Raw genomic sequence first — 8,220 nt, 5'->3', positions numbered from 1 at the left:
ATAGATGTAGAGTAGAGACTGTTGGGATTTTCAGGTATTACATAGGGTCATGTTCTCTGGACATTAAGCAGAGATTTATCTTTATAGGATAAGAAAATTAAATATGATAGTAAGTGGGCAATAATTTATAGAGCTCAATTTGGAAACTGGAAGTATAATTTATACATGCAAATAATATTCCATATCTTTACCTTTAATTACAGTTTTTTAGCTGAACGAAAAGAATTCGCTCCGAAATTTACACAGCTTTCTTTTTTTTATATTTTCAGAAAAGTATTCAAGTACTTCCCGAATAAGCATTTTTAATACAATAGAACGTAAAGAAAAATGCACGGGTATTAACTAAATCAGATATTTTTAGATTTACTCTGCTTCGCTTTTAACAATCACCCAATAAATTTGATTTCTCTTTAATGTTTATTTCCTTATTATTTTCTCTCGTTTTGATTCCTCTTAATCTATTTATCGTATTTATGTTATCATTTTATCTTCCTTAGGCTTAGTCAGAGAAGTGCATTCATCCTTACCTTATAAAGATTGTTTTCTACTACTAAGTGTATGAAATTATCTATTCCTTTAAATTCTAAAAAGGAGTTTATGCCTAAATGATACGAACATTATTGCCATATCGTATTTCAAAGCAATTTCTGCTATCATGGACCCTAAGAATTTACTGTTTCTTCACCTAGAGCATACTTCAAGAAAGAATATGTAGCATTGTATTTAGTTCGCTTCACTCACACGTATAGACAAAAGCTTTAACAAAGCTGCATAGGAATGTCTAAACTGGATGAATACATACTGCAATCACATAAATGCTATATCGAAACACATTATGGCTGAGATTGGAATCTAATATGAATAGAATGAAAATAATACTGTAATAAGTGTCGAAGGATTATAATTATCCATTCTTCTTTATATACCCCCCCCCCCACACACACACACTTAACAGGCGCATGTATGTATATAAAGAGATAGTTAGTTAGATATTAGGCGGCGATCTGGGAGAATCGTTGATACAGCGGGTAAAATGCTTAGCAGTGTTTCGTCTGCCGCTACGTTCAGAGTTTCAAATTTCGCTGAGGTCGACTTTACCTTTCATCCTTTCGGGGGTCAATAAATTAAGTACCAGTGAAACATTTATGTCGATGTCACCGAATAGTCCCCGCTCCCCGAATTTCAGGCCTTGTGCCTTCATTAGAAAGGATTATCTATGAACTGATTCGCTCCAGATCAAACTTCAATATGTTGGAATAAAGCATATAATTCAGTTATTGTATAGAAATCTTATCGAAGTTGCATTTACACTTATAGCCTTTAAAAGTTTTAAATTTATGCAACAGTTTACTATTTTCAAATGAACAGCTTTTAATTCTTAAATAGACCTCTATTGGGGAATATTGCAGACTATTTCCAGCAAAAAATAGCTGTCGAGAAATGCGTGATATGCATTGTTTTGAAAACGCCTTGTCATTTTTATTTGGATATCCTTTAAGCTACCTTTCAGATTATATTAGAAATAAATGATTCAATCAAGAACAATAAACAGTTAAGATTACTTAGCAAAAGTCTGGTAGAAAATATAAAGTTATTTCTAGAATGATTCATTCTTATACACTTACAAACGCAATGATATAACGCTCAGACGTTGTTTGATGTAAACAGACAGCTGTTAATTAGAAACTGTCGAATGAGCTTAAAACGTATTTCAGCATCACAAAAATCTGTGACAGATTGGATTTTAATGCTAGTCGACTTATAAGATAGGAGCACGGACACTAATTCTAAGATTATTAAATATTTTATTAACTTAATCATTCAGAACGGCATCTGATAAATCCATTGAATCTTTTATAGCCTTGAGTATAAAAAAAGTTATTTTGCTTTGAAATGAGTGATCAAAAGATGAAAATACAATAATATTATCTCATTGCATGGCAGATATAAATGATGTGAGGATACTCATTCTATGCTCTGTATTTGATTCAAGTATGATTTTAGATAGAAGAAGAAAACTTTTACGGAAAGAATTATATTAATTAGAATTCTAAGGAAACAGAAAATTGACCCGTAGAAATTGCCCTAAGAAATTATGTTTAGTGATAAATTCTGTAATATGCTTCCAATCATAGAAAGTAAAATTTCAGGTTTATTTCTAGGAATCAACAACAGGCATCTCTTCCTCCAGGTGCTCTGTCGACAAAGCATAACTTCAATCGATGTCACAGTAATCTTCAACTAGCTCTCTGCGCGATTGCCTTCAGAGATGCATTTCTTTGTTTTCGTAGGTCTTTACAACTTAACGAATAACAATATAGCTGCCAGCAGTGATGAATATAATTTGCTGCTTAGAACATACATAAAAGCAAACATTTCGCCGAATCTGTGAAAATTTGCATGTTTAAGCGAGACAAAATTAGATCTTTTGTCTTGGCTACACGGAAACTAAAATTTTATTCTCGTCAATGTCGTGGAGAGTGTTACTTAAAAATATACAATATAAACTATCCCAGCATTACGTTTACATGTTACCCAGGGCTTGGTTTGCGATCCATAAGACCAGTACAGAAACTGTGATCACATACAAAATAAACTTGTAAAACAGAATTTTTATTTCAATTGGAACTATTGTATTCAATATTAATCAGAAAGTAATGGCTGAACCATGTCTAATTAAGGAAGAGCTGGACTTTTTCCTTGGATTAGAGGCTCGACAAATATATAATAATCTACATATGGAAAACGCTGGAAGGGCTAGTACCCAATTTCGGCATTAAATCTTATACAAATGCCAGAACTGGATGCCAGAGGGTGGAAGTAGAAGTCTTCAAAAATAAAGACTATACATCAACCTCTCCACAACAATGGATGAACCAACGGCCCAACATGAGGTACAGACGAGGTTGGTGGAATCAAATACCCTCATAGGCCAAATGAGCCAATAAGCTGAGACAAGGGCACAGACAGGATTGGTGATGTGACTTCCCACCACACTCCAACCTGAGGAAATCAGTAAAACCACGGTGGCGTTCCATCATAACCGTAGCTGCAATTCATAACAGGCTTTCTGTGGAACATCATGTTCTCTGTACATGGTTCTGCATTACGCAGTCATCCTGAGAAGCTTCACTTCTGTAACGTTGTGCGAGAAGACAGCTTACCGACGTATATATGCGTGATATTTAGATATATTTGAACGCTTATACGACCGCTACAAGGATGAAAGCGAAGCTTTTTTGAAGAGAATAGTCATAGGTTGTGACATCTGAGTCCTTTATTTTCAGCCTGAATCGAAACGGCGAAGTAAAGAGTGAAAATACTTGGAATCAACGTTGAATAGAAATTCAAGACTCAAGCTTTTGAAGAGAAAGTGACGCTAATTGTTTTGAGGTCACGAAATGCCTAAACTGAAACACTGTCTTCTTAAGGGATTTACATTTAGTAGTGGAGGTAAGAGAGAAATGCTGGCCAACAAATTAAACTAGCAATTCGCACCAAACCAAAATGCCTCTTCTTGCACGACAATTCACGCCAAAATACTCCCGCGCACAACGCTGGAACCGTTGAAAATTTCGGTTTCGAGCTGCGAGGATAATCTGTATATCGTCCAGAAATCACTTCTAAAGACCATCAACATGTCCGAAAGCTCAGACATAATTTTAAAGATCGTCGATTTGCTACCCACCAAGAAGAGCAGAAGCGATGCATAAATGTCTGAGTGACCAACTGAAAACATTCATCATCGATGTTATAAGCTGCTTGTGGACTGATAGCAGAAATGTATCAAAAAATAAAATGCGGAACAATTACGGAATTGCGCACCCACTGCATTTGTTTATATATATATATATATATATATATATATATATCAAAAGTATTTGTTATGACACTATTCCACAGCAAATACCAACAATTCAATAATACTATTCCACATATACAAAAACAGTCATACCAACAACCCAGCATACCTCCATCATCTGCTGCCCCAAGGATATCATTATGGTTTCGACATCTGGGCAGTACCATTCAATCCGGCGTTGTCAACAGCACTAAAGTAAGTGTTGTTTCAGAACAAACAAAACAGAACAGACCACAGCTTTTAAACACATTTACCCAAAGTAGAACCGTATCGATAAAGGTATTCCATAAGTTAATTACAACCACTCCTAAATACGTAACTTGACTGCGACAACTCTATTAAGTCATACAGAATTATAAACTCCACCGTCTTCTGTAGTGTACTATAAAAGTAAAAGCTTAATAACCACATTATTTCAATCAATCAATATGTAAACAGGATTAAACACTAACTTTAACAGAGCTACAATAAATAAGACAATGTACATTGTTTTGGTATCAATAGTAAACTTGCAATAACTAAATTACATGCTAAATTGCGATCAATCTTAAAGTCCATATAAATAATAATCCCACCGGTCTTCCATAGATACTACTACAATGAAAGATCAAGCCTTACAAAATTAAAAAAAAAAAAATTGAAATTAATTTAACTAATATGTTCGTGATTGAAATACATTATTTCATCATTCAAAAGTTAATAATAAAACACTACATATTCATTAATATATCACCACTACAAGTTATAATATTAAATTGCCAGTGACTAAACTATACTTAAATTTCATTATATAGGAACTAATAAAAGTACTTGTAATAAACTAATATTATGAACCCAGCTATGTTTAAAGCTAATCCAGCTGTTTAAAAGACAATAAAACTACAAGTATTAACACTTACATGTTTAATCAGATTCGCTGTTCTCTCACCAAGAACTTAAAAGGCAGACTAAATATTGAAGACTCTCAATTGTCTCAATATTGGTGACGTAGTAAGCAAATTGAGTGAATATTTGGCTGTTTTATGAGTTTTCTTTCTGATTGCTTTATAGAGTCTTTCCGCAAAATCTAAAAGATGATATCATCATCTTAGCAGTAAAAATACTTCATTTGTGATATTACATAAGAGTTTAGCCTTTCCTCATCATTTATAATGTAAGCTAATTTATTAATTTAAAGCGAAATTTATAAATATCGACTTCTTTTGAAGAACATCGATTTTCGCGAGGTGTCTTCGGGGAAAACTGGTTTTATACATTTTATCCATAAAATGTAACTACATGAAAAGAAAAGTCGGACCGGTATAATTAGGCAATATAACGTGAAAGAATGGATCAGAATTATTTAACTTTCCCTGCGCTGTGTGGCCCATACGCTAACGTTTGAATATTAGTGTTATTATCATTGTCTTCCCAGGCGGTTAGCAAAAATGATCGTTAAAGTGCTAGACAAAACACTTAGCAGTATTTCTTTCAGCTCTTTACTCTCTGATTTCAAATTCCGCTGAAGACGACCTCGCCTTTCATCATTCGGAATCGATAAAACAAATATCAATTAAGCATTAATGTCAATGTAATGATTGAGTTGCTCCGCACAAAACTGCTAGTCTTTTGCTAACATTAGATATATTACTGCCTTCCGATGAAGACAAAATCAATCTGTAGCAGGTGAAAACAATAATTCTATAATGATAAAACCATTAGAATCATGAACATGGCACAATACAATTATATTATTACAAAAAATCGAAATGATTGTAACTTTCAAAATTGTCATTTTGATTATCACGTGTGTTGTAGTATATTATTTTTTCTAAAGGTGTGCACACATGCGATTCATAGGTGGAATGATTTAGATGTTGTAACATTCGTGTAACTTTTGAATTGATAATGACAGCGAAGTTAATTGAATTGTTTGCAGTTGCTTCTTTTAATTTGCAATAATGATAAAACAACCCAGTTTCTATTTGTTGATACTGTTAGTTTAAGTGCCTATTTATAGAATATACTTCAATGATCTGTAGTTGCTTCTTACGTGATGCTTTCAATATCACTATCTACTGACTACCTCAAAAAGTATGTTTCGGAAAATGATAAAAGTATATGGTTAAATTCTTGATGTTCGAAATGCGATAAAATTGTAAAGTAATTGATCTTCTATAACTGCAAACAAGTCTTCTTTTTTTTACCTTATTTAGATTACTCTTGAATTGCATAATGACACGTGCCCATTTATTTGATGCAGCAGAGCGTGGAAGATAAAGGAAATGACATTGCAAGTGAAGAATGCATTTTCAATTCTTTGTATTAAATTCTTTCATTCACATGCTTTACATTTCTTCTTGACATATATAAATATTAAATGAGCTTACAAACTATTTTGAGGGGATAAAAGCAGAAGAAGATAAAATTTTCAAAATTCAATGAAATTTATGCTTCCATAAATATATGCCTGTAGAAAATTGCTTTAATATAAAGAAGAAACTGTATTTAAAGAAATTTAGGAAATAGCAGGAAATGTTAATAAGGTATACACTATCTATAAATTTTAATGAGGATATTACGAAAAAGTATATTCTGTGGTATTCTTTCTCTTGCATTACTGTTGAAAGAGTGTTTCGCTGAGCTGTTTGCAAAATAAGATGTAATCCATTGATATCAGAAAAGCAACACGATAAAAAAGGGAAGCAGATTCAGTTATATTGTTATGTATTACAACAAAAGAAATTAATTTTTACAATATAGATCTACGTGACTCTGTGTGTGCCTATATATATATATATATATATATATATATATATATATATGTGTGTGTGTTTGTGTGTGTGTGTGTGTGCGTGTGTGTGTGTGTGTGTGTGTGTATGTGTGTGTGAGTGTGTGCGTGCGTGCATGCATGTGTGTGTATATATACACACACATATATATATATATTTGTGGGTGTGCATGCTCATGTGCGTGTGTGCGAGTATGCATTCATACACGCACATATATCGAATCTTGACATTTTTATATATCAGTGAATTGAATATTGAGGAAAAGAATCAAAGCAGACTGTTTTGTTTTACGGTATCCCATTTCATTTCGGTTCAGTTCTGGAAAGCGTTCCTGAAAGCTAATGATTCAGCAAGAGTCAATAACAAAGAAAATTACTTATTTGTCATATTATAGGAAATCAATAATGTACTTCAATTGGTTATGTGTTAATTGTTAAAACGCGAAGACCGATTCAGTTCTGACTAACTGAAAATTCACACTTCACTTCCGATGACATTATGATATTCATGTATCTAAATATCGTTGTATACATTTTAAATTATATAAATCGTTTTGAGATTATAAGAATTTCTTAATATGATAGGTTTGCTATCATGTCTTTAGTGTTTGTGCAACTTTTTCAATTTTCTCAGTTTCACTGGATTTAATGCCTAAGATTTGTTTGACGATTATGCCATGCATACGTACTTAAGTACATATTGAGTGTATTGGTCCACATAGATATACTGCACTCAAGTGTGTAGGTATCCGTTTTTTTTTGAGAATGTTTTGATGTTATACTGCAACTGGTTCGATGGATGAAGTATGTACATTGGAGTTTTGGTATAAATACTTATGTTGTGATATTCACAGGTAATATTATTTATTGCATGCATATGGCAGTCATTAAAAGTAAAGTGATGTGATGCTGGTAAATTTCGCGTAAACATTTTGTCTGAATGTCAGTAACAGTAGCAAGATGTCATTTAAAATATCTTCCGTGATATTGTGAGTCGCTCACCAAGTGCACTGGGTGAATTGAATAATTTCTACACATACACATAATATGTTACATAATAATGCAACAGCTGCATAAATTGTTTGACTTATTCACTGGTGTATACACGTGCATACATACTTATGTATATGTATATATGTGTCTGTCTGTCCCTGTGTATGTATGTGTGCATAAATTAGTACATACAAAATAATTTTTATGTGTTGTTTATAACGCCTAGGCATGCAGCAATAGCTAACTTATACAGTTGTGTGAGAGCACCGACGTGTGTGTAATATAAACATGCACTGTTATACAAAGATATAATTTAACAGAAGTGCTAACAAGTATAAGATGAAGCAGAATGAAGGAGAAGAACAAGGACAAGTGGAGAAGTGAGGAGAAAGAAACAGAACGAGAGAGAGCAGGTGCATTAATCTAAGAGAACTAAGAATGTATTTTAAATGTTTTCTAAACTGCATATTATGTCACGAAGGAAATTGCTACGTGGGCAACGCCAGAAATGATACATTCTACACCATTTCTAAAGTTAAGGGTAGCAGTGATAACAGGACAATGCCGAAGAACTCGCAACTTGCCCACAATAAAT

This window comes from Octopus bimaculoides, chromosome 1 (genome assembly GCF_046866305.1).
Source record: "Octopus bimaculoides isolate indiv1 chromosome 1, ASM4686630v1, whole genome shotgun sequence".
In the NCBI taxonomy this organism is placed as follows: Eukaryota; Metazoa; Mollusca; class Cephalopoda; order Octopoda; family Octopodidae; genus Octopus; species Octopus bimaculoides.
Note: the sequence above shows the minus strand (reverse complement) of the source record.